The sequence below is a fragment of the Pseudophryne corroboree genome, chromosome 11, assembly GCF_028390025.1.
Source record: "Pseudophryne corroboree isolate aPseCor3 chromosome 11, aPseCor3.hap2, whole genome shotgun sequence".
Classification (NCBI taxonomy): domain Eukaryota; kingdom Metazoa; phylum Chordata; class Amphibia; order Anura; family Myobatrachidae; genus Pseudophryne; species Pseudophryne corroboree.
This window is the reverse complement of record NC_086454.1, coordinates 212,494,921-212,510,533: the sequence shown is the minus strand read 5'-3', so window position 1 is coordinate 212,510,533 and position 15,613 is coordinate 212,494,921. Positions and strand designations below refer to the sequence as shown.

The following is a 15,613-nucleotide window of genomic DNA, read 5'->3' as shown; positions in this document are numbered from 1 at the left end:
AAGAGGGTTTATCTCCTGATAGAAAAGGCCCAGGAACTCATGACTCTTGTCAGGAACCTATTGAAACCAAAACAGGTGTCAGTGCATCACTGCACTCGAGTCCTGGGAAAGATGGTGGCATCATACGAGGCCATTCCAATCGGCAGGTTCCATGCGAGGACTTTCCAATGGGACGTACTGGACAAGTGGTCCGGGTCACATTTACAGATGCACTGGTTGATCACCCTGTCCCCCAGGGTCAGGGTATCACTCTTGTGGTGGCTGCAGAGTGCTCACCTTCTCGAGGGACGCAGATTCAGCATTCAGGGCTGGATCCTGGTGACCACAGACGCAAGCCTCCAAGGTTGGGGAGCAGTCACACAGGGAAGAAATTTCCAAGGTCTTTGGTCAAGTCAAGAGACTTGTCTTCACATCAACATCCTGGAACTAAGGGCCATATACAATGCCCTACGTCAAGCGGAGACCTTACTTTGCGACCAACCGGTTCTGATCCAGTCAGACAACGTCACCGCAGTGGCTCATGTAAACCGCCAAGGCGGCACAAGAAGCAGAGTGGCGATGGCACAAGCCACCAGAATTCTTCGCTGGGTGGAGAATCACGCAAGCGCACTGTCAGCAGTGTTCATTCCGGGAGTGGACAACTGGGAAGCAGACATCCTCAGCAGACACGACCTACATCCGGGAGAGTGGGGACTTCATCAGGAAGTCTTTGCACAGATTACAAGTCGGTGGGAACTGCCACAGATAGACATGATGCCGTCCCGGCTCAACAAAAAGCTACAGAGGTATTGCGCAAGGTCAAGAGACCCTCAGGCAGTAGCTGTAGACGCCCTAGTGACACCGTGGGTGTTCCGGTCGGTCTATGTATTTCCTCCTCTTCCTCTCATACCCAAGGTGTTGAGGATAATAAGACAAAGAGGAGTGAGAACAATCCTCATTGTTCCAGATTGGCCACGGAGGACCTGGTATCCGGATCTGCAGGAAATGCTCACAGAAGATCTGTGGCCTCTCCCTCTAAGACAGGACCTGTTGCATCAGGGGCCCTGTCTGTTCCAAGACTTACCGCGGCTGCGTTTGACGGCATGGCGGTTGAATGCCGGATCCTAGCATTCCGGTTGAGGTCATCCCTACGCTGATAAAGGCTAGGAAGGATGTAACGTTAAAACATTACACCGTATATGGCGAAATTATGTTTCTTGGTGTGAGGCCAGGAATGCTCCTACGGAAGAATTCCATCTGGGCCGTTTCCTTCACTTCCTACAAACTGGAGTGAATTTGGGCCTAAAATTAGGCTCTATTAAGGTCCAGATTTCGGCCTTATCCATTTTCTTTCAAAAAGAATTGGCTTCTCTTCCAGAAGTTCAGACTTTTGTAAAAGGAGTGCTGCATATTCAGCCTCCTTTTGTGCCTCCGGTGGCACCTTAGGACCTTAACGTGGTGTTAAGTTTTCTAAAATTACACTGGTTTGAACCACTTAAAACAGTGGAGTTAAAATATCTCACATGGAAGGTGGTCATGTTATTAGCCTTGGCTTCGGCTAGGCGAGTGTCAGAATTAGCGGCTTTGTCACATAAAAGCCCATATTTGGTATTCCATGTGGATAGAGCGGAATTGCAGACCCGTCCTCAATTCCTACCAAAAGTGGTCTCATCTTTTCATATGAACCAACCTATTGTGGTGCCTGTGGCTACGCGTGACTTGGAGGATTCCGAGTTACTTGATGTGGTTAGGGCTTTGAAAATTTACGTGGCCAGGACGGCTAGAGTCAGGAAAACTGAAGCGCTGTTTGTCCTGTATGCAACCAACAAGATTGGTGCCCCTGCTTCAAAGCAGGCTATTGCTCGCCGGATTTGTAACACGATTCAGCAAGCGCATTCTATGGCTGGATTGCAGTTACTGAAATCGGTCAAGGCCCATTCCACGAGGAAAGTGGGCTCTTCTTGGGCGGCTGCCCGAGGGGTCTCGGCACTACAGCTGTGTCAAGCTGCTACTTGGTCGGGTTCACACACCTTTGCAAAATACTATAAGTTTGATACCCTGGCTGAGGAGGAACTCATGTTTGCTCAATCGGTGCTGCAGAGTCATCCGCACTCTCCCGCCCGTTTTGGAGCATTGGTATAATCCCCATGGTCCTTACGGAGTCCCCAGCATCCTCTAGGACGTTAGAGAAAATAAGATTTTAAACCTACTGGTAAATCTTTTTCTCGTAGTCCGTAGAGGATGCTGGGCGCCCGTCCCAAGTGCGGACTACTTCTGCAATACTTGTATATAGTTATTGCTTCAATAAGGGTTATGTTATAGTTGCATCGGTCCTGCACTGATGCTATGTTGTTTTTTCATACTGATAACTGGGTAGTTTATCACAAGTTATACGGTGTGATTGGTGTGGCTGGTATGAATCTTGCCCTGGATTAACAAAATCCTTTCCTCATACTGTCCGTCTCCTCTGGGCACAGTTTCTCTAACTGTGGCATAGAGGGAGGAGCCAGTGCACACCCAGAACTAAAGTCTTTCTTAAAGTGCCCATGTCTCCTGTGGAGCCCGTCTATCCCCATGGTCCTTACGGAGTCCCCAGCATCCTCTACGGACTACGAGAAAAAGATTTACCGGTAGGTTTAAAATCTTATTTTCTACTTTATTCTTTTCTATCCTAGTTTATTACGACCAACTCTCATCCAAGGAGTTTGATATTCTACTACCTGCATGCAATTTAAATTGCTTAAATTGTTTATATGGTTGATTTGTCCTTCACAATCCATAATCTGCAACTTGGATGTACTTGTGTCATTGAAAATCTTATAATAAAAATGTATATACAGATACTCAACCTGTATATTGAAAAAAAAAAAAAAGTTATAAGACATATGCATTCAATATTTGAAGAAACAAAATAAAATAAAGCTATCTATTGGGTTTCACTAACAAGCACATTGGAAGACTTGACTACTGTTAAAAGACATGCATTACATGGTATAGAGCCACAAACCACAATGTAGTAAAATAAAAACAAACTTACATGTGTATCAAACCTATGTGAGGCTTACATTGATAGTGCAAGATCAACACTCTATCAACTGTGCAAACTAGACTGCACATAAATGCCATAAAATTTATCTGAGATTTTAGTAAATAAGGCCCGTTGCTGTCCGGGTCACGCAGCCGTCACGGCCCGCCCCCATACGGTCCGGTCATGTCTGCGTTGTCCTGACTGTGCCCCCAAAATGGCGGCACAACGCCGCTGGCCCGACTCCTCCTGCCCAGTGACCGCCTCTGCCTGTCAATCAGGCAGAGGCGCTCACTGGGCAGAGATGCTGATCGCATCTCTGGCATGTGCCGGTGCACTGCGGCACCAGCACACACGCACTTCAGACCTGATCTCCTGTTGTGTGAATATGCACAGCAGGGATCAGGTCTGAATTAGGCCCTATATACAGCTGTCAGTAAGGCAGGGATGTGCTGCTGCCAGTGAGGCAGGGATGTGCTGCTGGTAGTGAAGCAGTGATGTGCTGCTGTCAGCGAAGCAGTGCTGTGCTGCTGTCAGCGAGACAGGGATGTGCTGCTGTCAGCGAAGCAGGGATGTGCTGCTGTCAGCGAAGCAGGGATGTGCTGCTGTCAGCGAAGCAGGGATGTGCTGCTGTCAGCGAAGCAGGGATGTGCTGCTGTCAGCGAGGCAGGGATGTGCTGCTGTCAGCGAGGCAGGGATGTGCTGCTGTCAGCGAGGCAGGGATGTGCTGCTATAAGTGAGGTAGGGATGTGCTGCTGTCATTGAAGCAGGAATGCACTTGGCTTTGTGGACACTTTTCAGAGAACAAATTTGTTAGCATAAAAATAAAGCCAGAAAATGAAGAGCTGTTTAATCACTCAATTGGATTTTTCTGCCAGCATATTTTTTTTCTCTGCAACCCACTGCTAAATTGTGCTTCCTAGCTGTTTTTTATAAAATCACTGAATCAAATCTAACTCTGATTACATCAGAGAAGGCCAGGTACCCTACACAATAAGAGTGGGTTTGAAATTTTGACTTGTCTACTTAAATATCACCAAAATCTGATCACAAGGTCAATTACGTCGCTGGGTGGGATTGAACCACCAACCTTTTGGTTAATAGCCGAACACACTAACCGATTGCGCCACAGAGACACTTTGCAAACAGTACATACTGACAAAGGCTAATAAGCATACATCTAGAACGTTTCCTAGAAAAACATTAAAAAATCAATAATCTGGAGAGTTTTTGTAAGATGTTTCTTCCATCAACCAATGAATAAACACATTGGTACTTTCCCATGATGAGTGAGTGCTTCAGGATCTCTTGCACTTACATGTGCAGCAGAGTACTGCAATGGAAGCATGCTGGACCCATAACCCAGAGGTAGGCAGATTGAAACTATCCTTTGCTATATGCATTTTTTTTTGTTAATTTAAGTAATCAAAACTGGGATTGATATTTTTGCTCTTTTATTTTTACTTAAAGTACAATAACTTTTACCATTTTAATTTGTTTTAATAGTATATTGACAGTATAGTTTTCTTTCAAAAATCCACTTAATTTTCTTTACCCTATTATTAAAATGGTAATTGACAAAAAAAACGACATTGTCACCAGAAGAGCAATACAAAATGTACAAGTGATATATTAAAATCATCTTTCCAGCTTGAATTTCAATGATGCATTGGGGCAACAATTTTGTGAGAAACATCTTCACCCTTAAATAAAGATTTTCGTAATTTCTTACCTGTGTGCTAATTAGATATCACCTTGTTTTCACATTAAACAGACTTCCACATGAGAAAGCAGCAAGGATGCAGTGGCGTTAATGTTTCCTGGTGTCAACCTGTATTATTTCAGTAGACATTGAAATGAGGATGCATCTTGCTGCCTTTCCAATGAAGCAAGTTTAATTTAGTAATAGGTGAAAAACCATCCCTACAAAGGTGTTAATCAGAGACTTGGCTTTGTGGACACTTTTCAGAGAACAAATTTGTTAGCATAAAAATAAAGCCAGAAAATGAAGAGCTGTTTAATCACGCAATTTGATTTTTTTGCCAGCATATTTCTTTTTCTCTGCAACCCACTGCTAAATTGTGCTTCCTAGATGTTTTTATAAAATCACTGAATCAAATCTAACTCTGATTACATCAGAGAAGGCCAGGTACCCTACACCATAACAGGGGGTATGAAATTTGACTTGTCTACTTAAAGATCACCAAAATCTGATAACAAGGTCAATTAGGTCCCTGGGTGGGATTGAACCACCAACCTTTTGGTTAATAGCCGTACATACTAACTGATTGCGCCACAGAGACCCTTTTACTTGCCTTACAGAGCAGCTCTGGAGCTGTTACAGTGCCCAGCTGCTGCAAGAAATCAGCTTGAATGCTTAAGCGGCTGGGGCATAGCCAACATGAGCCCCACACCGAAGGAGGGTGGAGGTGTTTAATGCGAACTAGGGGTCATCCAAGCGCCGCAAAAGGCCGCCATGCCCTGCACACCCCTTTTCTCTTTTCATATGCAGACGAGGGTTGAAGCCAACTTTGACCCACTGCTTGGATGACATCACCATATGCAAATCCATCTGCTGCAGGCCTTCCCCCAGGAATGCTTGCACTAGTTGTTGCATTTGGTTTGTTGTTTGGGGGTGCTTCAGTATTAGGCAGCCTTCTGCCCTCCCATGTTCATCTGAAAATATGTGTTCTCCCTGCAGTTGTTGTCCCCAGATGAGAGTTCCCTTGTGCTGCCTCAGTTGAATCTCCTTTACTTGACAGAGATGTGCCTGAGCAGCGGCCCTCCCCAGCTCTATCCCAAATCATACTTATTTTGCATAGGAGATACCATGGTCATGAAGATTGTTCTCCCAGGGTGAGGTTCATTCATTGCATTCTGGGTATGCTGACCCCTATGATTTCCCCAAATGTGGGAAACTCGACTGCATTATTTGTGGTAGTGGGGGACTGTGTTTGTGCTTTCCTCTGGTCAGCTCTGGTAAAAGTCAGATTTCTTTGTCTCAGATCTTCCTCTAGCCTTGTTCTTTTTTCTAGAGTTCCCTTGCGCTGCCTCAGTTGGATCTCCTTCACTTGACAGGGGGGTACCCGAGCAGCAACCCTCCCCAGCTCTAGCCCAACTCCTACTTACCTGCCAGGTGAGATACTATGATCATGAAGGTGCTTCTCCCAGGGCAAGGCTCACCCATTGCACTCTGGGTGTGCTGCTCCTGCGATTTCCCCAAATGTGGGAAACTTGACTGCATAATTTGTGTTTCCCCTGGTCGGCTCTCGTATAATTCAGATCTCTTTGTCTCAGGTCTCTCTCCAGCCTAGTTTGCTGTCTGTTTCCACTTCTCTTTTCTTGAGCCGCTCCCTTCTATGCCCTTGCGCACTATCCTGACTTCTCCCGTCTGCTTACTTTGTGCTTTCCAATGCACAATGCAAACTACAGGTAGTACTGCAGGGCCCACACCCTTTTACTTGCCTTACAGAGCAGCTCTGTGGCTGTTACAGTGCCCAGCTGCTGCAAGAAATCAGCTTGAATGCTTCAGGGGCTGGGGCATAGCCAACATGAGCCCCACACCGAAGGAGGGTGGAGGTGTTTAATGCGAACTAGGGGTCATCCAAGCGCCGCAAAAGGCCGCCATGCCCTGCACGCCCCTTTTCTCTTTTCATATGCAGACGAGGGTTGAAGCCAACTTTGACCCACTGCTTGGATGGCATTACCATATGCAAATCAATCTGCTGCAGGCCTTCCCCCAGGAATGCTTGCACTAGTTGTTGCATTTGGTTTGTTGTTTGGGGGTGCTTCAGTATTAGGCAGCCTTCTGCCCTCCCATGTTCATCTGAAAATATGTGTTCTCCCTGCAGTTGCTGTCCCCAGATGAGAGTTCCCTTGTGCTGCCTCAGTTGAATCTCCTTTACTTGACAGAGATGTGCCTGAGCAGCGGCCCTCCCCAGCCCTATCTCAAATCATACTTATTTTGCATAGGAGATACCATGGTCATGAAGATTGTTCTCCCAGGGTGAGGTTCATTCATTGCATTCTGGGTATGCTGACCCCTGTGATTTCCCCAAATGTGGGAAACTCGACTGCATTATTTGTGGTAGTGGGGGACTGTGTTTGTGCTTTCCTCTGGTCAGCTCTGGTAAAAGTCAGATTTCTTTGTCTCAGATCTTCCTCTAACCTTGTTCTTCTTTCGAGAGTTCCCTTGTGCTGCCTCAGTTGGATCTCCTTCACTTGACAGGGGGGTGCACGAGCAGCGACCCTCCCCAGCTCTAGCCCAACTCCTATTTACTTGCCAGGTGAGATACTATGATCAGGAAGGTGCTTCTCCCAGGGCAAGGCTCACCCATTGCACTCTGGGTGTGCTGCTCCTGCGATTTCCCCAAATGTGGGACACTTGACTGCATAATTTGTGTTTCCTCTGGTCGGCTTTCATATAATTCAGATCTCTTTGTCTCAGGTCTTTCTCCAGCCTAGTTTGCTGTCTGTTTCCACTTCTCTTTTCTTGAGCCGCTCCCTTCTATGCAGTTGCGCACTATCCTGACCTCTCCCGTCTGCTTACTTTGTGCCTTCCAACGCACAATGCATACTACAGGTAGTGCTGCAGGGCCCACACCCTTTTACATGCTTTACAGAGCAACTCTGGAGCTGTTACAGTGCCCAGCTGCTGCAAGAAATCATCTTGAATGCTTCAGGGGCTGGGGCATAGCCAACATGAGCCCCACACCGAAGGAGGGGTCATCCAAGCGCCACAAAAGGACACCATGCCCTGCACATCCCTTTTTTCTTTTCATATGCAGACGAGGGTTGAAGCCAACTTTGACCCACTGCTTGGATGACATCACCATATGCAAATCCATCTGCTGCAGGCCTTCCCCCAGGAATGCTTGCACTAGTTGTTGCATTTGGTTTGTTGTTTGGGGGTGCTTCAGTATTAGGCAGCCTTCTGCCCTCCCATGTTCATCTGAAAATATGTGTTCTCCCTGCAGTTGTTGTCCCCAGATGAGAGTTCCCTTGTGCTGCCTCAGTTGAATCTCCTTTACTTGACAGAGATGTGCCTGAGCAGCGGCCCTCCCCAGCCCTATCCCAAATCATACTTATTTTGCATAGGAGATACCATGGTCATGAAGATTGTTCTCCCAGGGTGAGGTTCATTCATTGCATTCTGGGTATGCTGACCCCTGTGATTTCCCCAAATGTGGGAAACTCGACTGCATTATTTGTGGTAGTGGGGGACTGTGTTTGTGCTTTCTTCTGGTCAACTCTGGTAAAAATCAGATTTCTTTGTCTCAGATCTTCCTCTAGCCTTGTTCCTCTTTCGAGAGTTCCCTTGTGCTGCCTCAGTTGGATCTCCTTCACTTGACAGGGGGGTACCCGAGCAGCGACCCTCCCCAGCTCTAGCCCAACTCCTACTTACCTGCCAGGTGAGAAACTATGATCATGTAGGTGCTTCTCCCAGGGCAAGGCTCACCCATTGCACTCTGGGTGTGCTGCCCCTGTGATTTCCCCAAATGTGGGAAACTTGACTGCATAATTTGTGTTTCCCCTGGTCGTCTCTCGTATAATTCAGATCTCTTTGTCTCAGGTCTCTCTCCAGCCTAGTTTGCTGTCTGTTTCCACTTCTCTTTTCTTGAGCCGCTCCCTTCTATGCCCTTGCGCACTATCCTGACTTCTCCCGTCTGCTTACTTTGTGCCTTCCAACACACAATGCAAACTACAGGTAGTGCTGCAGGGCCCACACCCTTTTACTTGCCTCACAGAGCAGCTCTGGAGCTGTTACAGTACCCAGCTGCTGCAAGAAATCAGCTTGAATGCTTCAGGGGCTGGGGCATTGCCAACATGAGCCCCACACCGAAGGAGGGTGGAGATGTTTAATGTGAACTAAGGGTCACCCAAGCGCCGCAAAAGGCCGCCATGCCCTGCACGCCCCTTTTCTCTTTTCATATGCAGACGAGGGTTGAAGCCAACTTTGACCCACTGCTTGGATGGCATTACCATATGCAAATCAATCTGCTGCAGGCCTTCCCCCAGGAATGCTTGCACTAGTTGTTGCATTTGGTTTGTTGTTTGGGGGTGCTTCAGTATTATGCAGCCTTCTGCCCTCCCATGTTCATCTGAAAATATGTGTTCTCCCTGCAGTTGTTGTCCCCAGATGAGAGTTCCCTTGTGCTGCCTCAGTTGAATCTCCTTTACTTGACAGAGATGTGCCTGAGCAGCGGCCCTCCCCAGCCCTATCCCAAATCATACTTATTTTGCATAGGAGATACCATGGTCATGAAGATTGTTCTCCCAGGGTGAGGTTCATTCATTGCATTCTGGGTATGCTGACCCCTGTGATTTCCCCAAATGTGGGAAACTCGACTGCATTATTTGTGGTAGTGGGGGACTGTGTTTGTGCTTTCTTCTGGTCAACTCTGGTAAAAATCAGATTTCTTTGTCTCAGATCTTCCTCTAGCCTTGTTCCTCTTTCGAGAGTTCCCTTGTGCTGCCTCAGTTGGATCTCCTTCACTTGACAGGGGGGTACCCGAGCAGCGACCCTCCCCAGCTCTAGCCCAACTCCTACTTACCTGCCAGGTGAGATACTATGATCATGTAGGTGCTTCTCCCAGGGCAAGGCTCACCCATTGCACTCTGGGTGTGCTGCCCCTGTGATTTCCCCAAATGTGGGAAACTTGACTGCATAATTTGTGTTTCCCCTGGTCGTCTCTCGTATAATTCAGATCTCTTTGTCTCAGGTCTCTCTCCAGCCTAGTTTGCTGTCTGTTTCCACTTCTCTTTTCTTGAGCCGCTCCCTTCTATGCCCTTGCGCACTATCCTGACTTCTCCCGTCTGCTTACTTTGTGCCTTCCAACACACAATGCAAACTACAGGTAGTGCTGCAGGGCCCACACCCTTTTACTTGCCACACAGAGCAGCTCTGGAGCTGTTACAGTACCCAGCTGCTGCAAGAAATCAGCTTGAATGCTTCAGGGGCTGGGGCATTGCCAACATGAGCCCCACACCGAAGGAGGGTGGAGATGTTTAATGCGAACTAAGGGTCACCCAAGCGCCGCAAAAGGCCGCCATGCCCTGCACGCCCCTTTTCTCTTTTCATATGCAGACGAGGGTTGAAGCCAACTTTGACCCACTGCTTGGATGGCATTACCATATGCAAATCAATCTGCTGCAGGCCTTCCCCCAGGAATGCTTGCACTAGTTGTTGCATTTGGTTTGTTGTTTGGGGGTGCTTCAGTATTAGGCAGCCTTCTGCCCTCCCATGTTCATCTGAAAATATGTGTTCTCCCTGCAGTTGTTGTCCCCAGATGAGAGTTCCCTTGTGCTGCCTCAGTTGAATCTCCTTTACTTGACAGAGATGTGCCTGAGCAGCGGCCCTCCCCAGCCCTATCCCAAATCATACTTATTTTGCATAGGAGATACCATGGTCATGAAGATTGTTCTCCCAGGGTGAGGTTCATTCATTGCATTCTGGGTATGCTGACCCCTGTGATTTCCCCAAATGTGGGAAACTCGACTGCATTATTTGTGGTAGTGGGGGACTGTGTTTGTGCTTTCCTCTGCTCAGCTCTGGTAAAAGTCAGATTTCTTTGTCTCAGATCTTCCTCTAGCCTTGTTCTTCTTTCGAGAGTTCCCTTGTGCTGCCTCAGTTGGATCTCCTTCACTTGACAGGGGGGTGCCCGAGCAGCGACCCTCCCCAGCTCTAGCCCAACTCCTACTTACCTGCCAGGTGAGATACTATGATCAGGAAGGTGCTTCTCCCAGGGCAAGGCTCACCCATTGCACTCTGGGTGTGCTGCTCCTGCGATTTCCCCAAATGTGGGAAACTTGACTGCATAATTTGTGTTTCCTCTGGTCGGCTCTCGTATAATTCAGATCTCTTTGTCCCAGGTCTTTCTCCAGCCTAGTTTGCTGTCTGTTTCCACTTCTCTTTTCTTGAGCCGCTCCCTTCTATGCCCTTGCGCACTATCCTGACCTCTCCCGTCTGCTTACTTTGTGCCTTCCAATGCACAATGCATACTACAGGTAGTGCTGCAGGGCCCACACCCTTTTACATGCTTTACAGAACAGCTCTGGAGCTGTTACAGTGCCCAGCTGCTGCAAGAAATCATCTTGAATGCTTCAGGGGCTGGGGAATAGCCAACATGAGCCCCACACCGAAGGAGGGTGGAGATGTTTAATGCGAATTAAGGGTCATCCAAGCGCCACAAAAGGACGCCATGTCCTGCACATCCCTTTTTTCTTTTCATATGCAGACGAGGGTTGAAGCCAACTTTGACCCACTGCTTGGATGACATCACCATATGCAAATCCATCTGCTGCAGGCCTTCCCCCAGGAATGCTTGTACTAGTTGTTGCATTTGGTTTGTTGTTTGGGGGTGCTTCAGTATTAGGCAGCCTTCTGCCCTCCCATGTTCATCTGAAAATATGTGTTCTCCCAGCAGTTGTTGTCCCCAGATGAGAGTTCCCTTGTGCTGCCTCAGTTGAATCGCCTTTACTTGACAGAGATGTGCCTGAGCAGCGGCCCTCCCCAGCCCTATCCCAAATCATACTTATTTTGCATAGGAGATATCATGGTCATGAAGATTGTTCTCCCAGGGTGAGGTTCATTCATTGCATTCTGGGTATGATGACCCCTGTGATTTCCCCAAATGTGGGAAACTCGACTGCATTATTTGTGGTAGAGGGGGACTGTGTTTGTGCTTTCCTCTGGTCAGCTCTGGTAAAAGTCAGATTTCTTTGTCTCAGATCTTCCTCTAGCCTTGTTCTTCTTTCGAGAGTTCCCTTGTGCTGCCTCAGTTGGATCTCCTTCACTTGACAGGGGGGTGCCCGAGCAGCGACCCTCCCCAGCTTTAGCTCAACTCCTACTTACCTGCCAGGTGAGAAACTATGATCAGGAAGGTGCTTCTCCCAGGGCAAGGCTCACCCATTGCACTCTGGGTGTGCTGCCCCTGTGATTTCCCCAAATGTGGGAAACTTGACTGCATTATTTGTGGTAGTGGGGGACTGTGTTTGTGCTTTCTTCTGGTCAACTCTGGTAAAAATCAGATTTCTTTGTCTCAGATCTTCCTCTAGCCTTGTTCCTCTTTCGAGAGTTCCCTTGTGCTGCCTCAGTTGGATCTCCTTCACTTGACAGGGGGGTACCCGAGCAGCGACCCTCCCCAGCTCTAGCCCAACTCCTACTTACCTGCCAGGTGAGATACTATGATCATGTAGGTGCTTCTCCCAGGGCAAGGCTCACCCATTGCACTCTGGGTGTGCTGCCCCTGTGATTTCCCCAAATGTGGGAAACTTGACTGCATAATTTGTGTTTCCCCTGGCCGTCTCTCGTATAATTCAGATCTCTTTGTCTCAGGTCTCTCTCCAGCCTAGTTTGCTGTCTGTTTCCACTTCTCTTTTCTTGAGCCGCTCCCTTCTATGCCCTTGCGCACTATCCTGACTTCTCCCGTCTGCTTACTTTGTTCCTTCCAACACACAATGCAAACTACAGGTAGTGCTGCAGGGCCCACACCCTTTTACTTGCCTCACAGAGCAGCTCTGGAGCTGTTACAGTACCCAGCTGCTGCAAGAAATCAGCTTGAATGCTTCAGGGGCTGGGGCATTGCCAACATGAGCCCCACACCGAAGGAGGGTGGGGGTGTTTAATGCGAACTAAGGGTCATCTTGAACTTGAACCGTTTTATATACGTGTTCAAAGATTTAAAATGGGTCTCACCGAACCGTCCGGTTTCGGTACCACAAACATTGTGGAATAGTAACCCCTTCCTTGTTGAAGGAGGGGTACCTTGACTATCACCTGCTGCAAATACAGCTTGTGAATTTGCCTCTATCACAGCCTCCCTGTCCAAGGGAGATGTTGGCAAGGCAGATTTTAGGAAACGGCGAGGGGGAGACGTCTCGAATTCCAGCTTGAATCCCTGAGACACTACTTGTAGAATCCAGGGATCCACCTGTGAGCAAGCCCACTGATTGCTGAAGCACTTGAGACGGGCCCCCACCGCACCTGGCTCCACCAGTGGAGCCCCAGCGTCATGCTGTGGACTTAGCGGAAGCGGGGGAGGACTTTTGTTCCTGGGAACTGGCTGTATATATATATATATATGCACACACACTCATGTATATACATGTATACACAAATACACGTATGTACATGTTTATGTATGTATAATACACTGAGTACATTATATTTATGAATTAATTGCTTCCCGATTCTGCAGCAGCATCATCAGCACCATCAGTGTTACTCACAGTCACTTCACACTGACTGCTGCACAACACATCACTTAATTTCCGGGCCGCCCGCCACCTGGTGAAGAGACATGGGAGATGAAGGACCAGCAGTGCCACGTTGAGCGGAAGTATTGTGATTTAGTTACCCACACACTCCTTGTGACACCTGCTCCCCGTCTGCCCTCCCACCCGCCGCCTGCCATCCGGAACCCGCACTGACAAGTAAGTCTCAGCAGAATGTGTCTGCCGGCGGCTCCCAGTCCCCCCTAGAGGAACACTGCCAGTGGTGTGGCAGCCGCGGCACACTAGGACTGAGAGACCGCAGCGGGAGGAAAGCACGGGTGGGCGGGAGGAGAGCATAGGCGGACATCACCACGTCACATTGCAAGGTGACACCAGTCCCCCCAGTGAGGCCGCCGACGAATGCACTCAGCATAGTATTAGCAGCAGGCAGAGGGGGGGCGGGCGCAGCGGTGGTGGGAGGTACGGAAATGAGCTACAGGCTAGGCTCCACCGATCACACACTCAGCGATCACTGTGCCACAGCAAGCGTATCGTGCAGCGGTGCTGGACATTAGGGAGTGCCTGTGCGCACCAGGCACCCCCTGTTCGCACGCCTATGCGCTACCACCCCCCATATGCCACACTACATCACTATGCTATAGCCCTCCCATATGCTGCACTTCATAGTTACACTATACCCCCCATACAACATACTACATCACCACAGTACACTACTCACAATAAAATTAAAACATCCCAGTTCCTCATTCTTAATGAGCTCACGTGAGTTCTCTCCCCAACGGAGCTCCAGACCAAGTAACAATGAAGACACCAGCAGCGTGTAGGGGGCAGGCCTGGTCCACTTGTCAGGAGAGAGCAGTCACTGGAGGGTAAGAAGGGGACGGGGCCTAGTCCTACAGACGGGAGAGAGCACAGACAGGAGAGAGCAAGGTACAGGGGTAGAAGGGGACGGCTGATGTGAAGAAGGGGGCGGGGCCTATTCTTGCATCCTTTCAAAATTCGACTTTTTAAAATTCGACATTTGACAAATTCGATTTTCTGCAATGGTACAAATGCGGCAATTCAACAAAAGTATATTCAATTGAAGTTTGTAAATTCGACAACAGTGCTTTTAAACAGTAAATTCGTCATTTTCAATCCGCCACACTTTGCAGGCGGAATCTAATAAAAAATAATATTTTTTTGGGGTAATAGCATATCTATTTATATTAGAAGGGATTAGGTACTTGGTTTGTCTTTTTTGGAGGCACAAGTATTATTTATATATTTTTTAAAAGATTATTATTATTATTATTTTTTTTTTAAATGGAATGTGAAAAACCCGGAAAAGAAAAATTGCGTGGGGTCCCCCCTCCAAAGCATAACCAGCCTCGGGCTCTTCGATCCTGTCCTGGTTCTAAAAATCCGGGGGGAAAACGGACAGGGGATCCCCCGTATTTTTAAAACCAGCTCCGGGCTCTGCGCCTGGTGCTGGTGCAAAAAATACGGGGGACAAAAAGAGTAGGGTCCCCCATTATTTTTACACCAGCATCGGGCTCCACTAGCAGGACAGATAGTGCCACAGCCGGGGGTCACTTTTATACAGTGCCCTGCGGCCGTGGCATTAAATATCCAACTAGTCACCCCTGGCCGGGGTACCCTGGGGGAGTGGGGACCCCTTCAATCAAGGGGTCCCCCCCCAGCCACCCAAGGGCCAGGGGTGAAGCCCAAGGCTGTCCCCCCATCCAAGGGCTGCGGATGGGAGGGTGATAGCCTTGAGAAAATTGAAAGAATATTGTTTTTTCCAGTAGTACTACAAGTCCCAGCAAGCCTCCCCCGCAATCTGGTACTTTGAGAACCACAAGTACCAGCATGCGGGAGAAAAACGTGCCCGCTGGTACCTGTAGTTCTACTGGGGGAAAAATACCCAAATAAAAACAGGACACAGACACCGTGAAAGTATAACTTTATTTCACACCTGCCGACACACACATACTTACCTATGTTGACACGAAGCAGTCGGTCCTCTTCTCCAAGTAGAATCCACGGGTACCTGAAAATAAAAGATAATTATACTCACCTGATCCAGGTTCCAGATTAACTCCACGTACTTGGCAAAACAACAAACCGAACACCCGGACCAGACGGACTGAAAGGGGTCCCATGTTTACACATGGGACCCCTTTCCACGAATGCAGACATCCGAATCTCGCGGGAATCCGACAGCGGGATGATGACGTTCGGGCGCGCTCGGGTTAGCCGAGCAAGGCGGGAAGGTTCGAACCTGCCTCGGACCCATGTAAAATGGGTGAAGTTCGGGGGGTCCGGATTCCGACGAACCGAACCCACTCATCACTAGTATGTACGTGTGTGTCAGGTGCCGTGCGCGTACGT

The 15,613-nt window shown here is 48.4% G+C and overlaps 12 non-coding genes and 1 pseudogene across 12 annotated transcripts; all 13 read left to right on the top strand.

Moving 5' to 3' along the window:
• Positions 1–5,809: 5,809 nt before the first annotated feature.
• LOC134970563 (U1 spliceosomal RNA) lies at positions 5,810–5,973 on the top strand. The gene has a single exon (XR_010189862.1). It is a non-coding gene; the product is annotated as a U1 spliceosomal RNA (small nuclear RNA).
• Positions 5,974–6,125: 152 nt separating this feature from the next.
• Positions 6,126–6,288, top strand: LOC134970786 (U1 spliceosomal RNA). The gene has a single exon (XR_010190046.1). It is a non-coding gene; the product is annotated as a U1 spliceosomal RNA (small nuclear RNA).
• Positions 6,289–6,959: 671 nt separating this feature from the next.
• Positions 6,960–7,123, top strand: LOC134970496 (U1 spliceosomal RNA). Its single transcript, XR_010189808.1, has one exon. It is a non-coding gene; the product is annotated as a U1 spliceosomal RNA (small nuclear RNA).
• A 152-nt stretch (positions 7,124–7,275) lies between these two features.
• On the top strand, positions 7,276–7,438 carry LOC134970906 (U1 spliceosomal RNA). Its single transcript, XR_010190128.1, has one exon. It is a non-coding gene; the product is annotated as a U1 spliceosomal RNA (small nuclear RNA).
• Positions 7,439–8,084: 646 nt separating this feature from the next.
• LOC134970598 (U1 spliceosomal RNA) lies at positions 8,085–8,248 on the top strand. The gene has a single exon (XR_010189891.1). It is a non-coding gene; the product is annotated as a U1 spliceosomal RNA (small nuclear RNA).
• A 152-nt stretch (positions 8,249–8,400) lies between these two features.
• LOC134970910 (U1 spliceosomal RNA) lies at positions 8,401–8,563 on the top strand. The gene has a single exon (XR_010190132.1). It is a non-coding gene; the product is annotated as a U1 spliceosomal RNA (small nuclear RNA).
• Positions 8,564–9,234: 671 nt separating this feature from the next.
• Positions 9,235–9,398, top strand: LOC134970597 (U1 spliceosomal RNA). Its single transcript, XR_010189890.1, has one exon. It is a non-coding gene; the product is annotated as a U1 spliceosomal RNA (small nuclear RNA).
• A 152-nt stretch (positions 9,399–9,550) lies between these two features.
• On the top strand, positions 9,551–9,713 carry LOC134970914 (U1 spliceosomal RNA). Its single transcript, XR_010190135.1, has one exon. It is a non-coding gene; the product is annotated as a U1 spliceosomal RNA (small nuclear RNA).
• A 671-nt stretch (positions 9,714–10,384) lies between these two features.
• Positions 10,385–10,548, top strand: LOC134970495 (U1 spliceosomal RNA). Its single transcript, XR_010189807.1, has one exon. It is a non-coding gene; the product is annotated as a U1 spliceosomal RNA (small nuclear RNA).
• Positions 10,549–10,700: 152 nt separating this feature from the next.
• On the top strand, positions 10,701–10,863 carry LOC134970764 (U1 spliceosomal RNA). Its single transcript, XR_010190028.1, has one exon. It is a non-coding gene; the product is annotated as a U1 spliceosomal RNA (small nuclear RNA).
• Positions 10,864–11,534: 671 nt separating this feature from the next.
• Positions 11,535–11,698, top strand: LOC134970693 (U1 spliceosomal RNA). Its single transcript, XR_010189970.1, has one exon. It is a non-coding gene; the product is annotated as a U1 spliceosomal RNA (small nuclear RNA).
• Positions 11,699–11,850: 152 nt separating this feature from the next.
• Positions 11,851–12,013, top strand: LOC134970655 (U1 spliceosomal RNA). Its single transcript, XR_010189939.1, has one exon. It is a non-coding gene; the product is annotated as a U1 spliceosomal RNA (small nuclear RNA).
• A 152-nt stretch (positions 12,014–12,165) lies between these two features.
• On the top strand, positions 12,166–12,307 carry LOC134970942 (U1 spliceosomal RNA; annotated as a pseudogene).
• Positions 12,308–15,613: the final 3,306 nt, after the last annotated feature.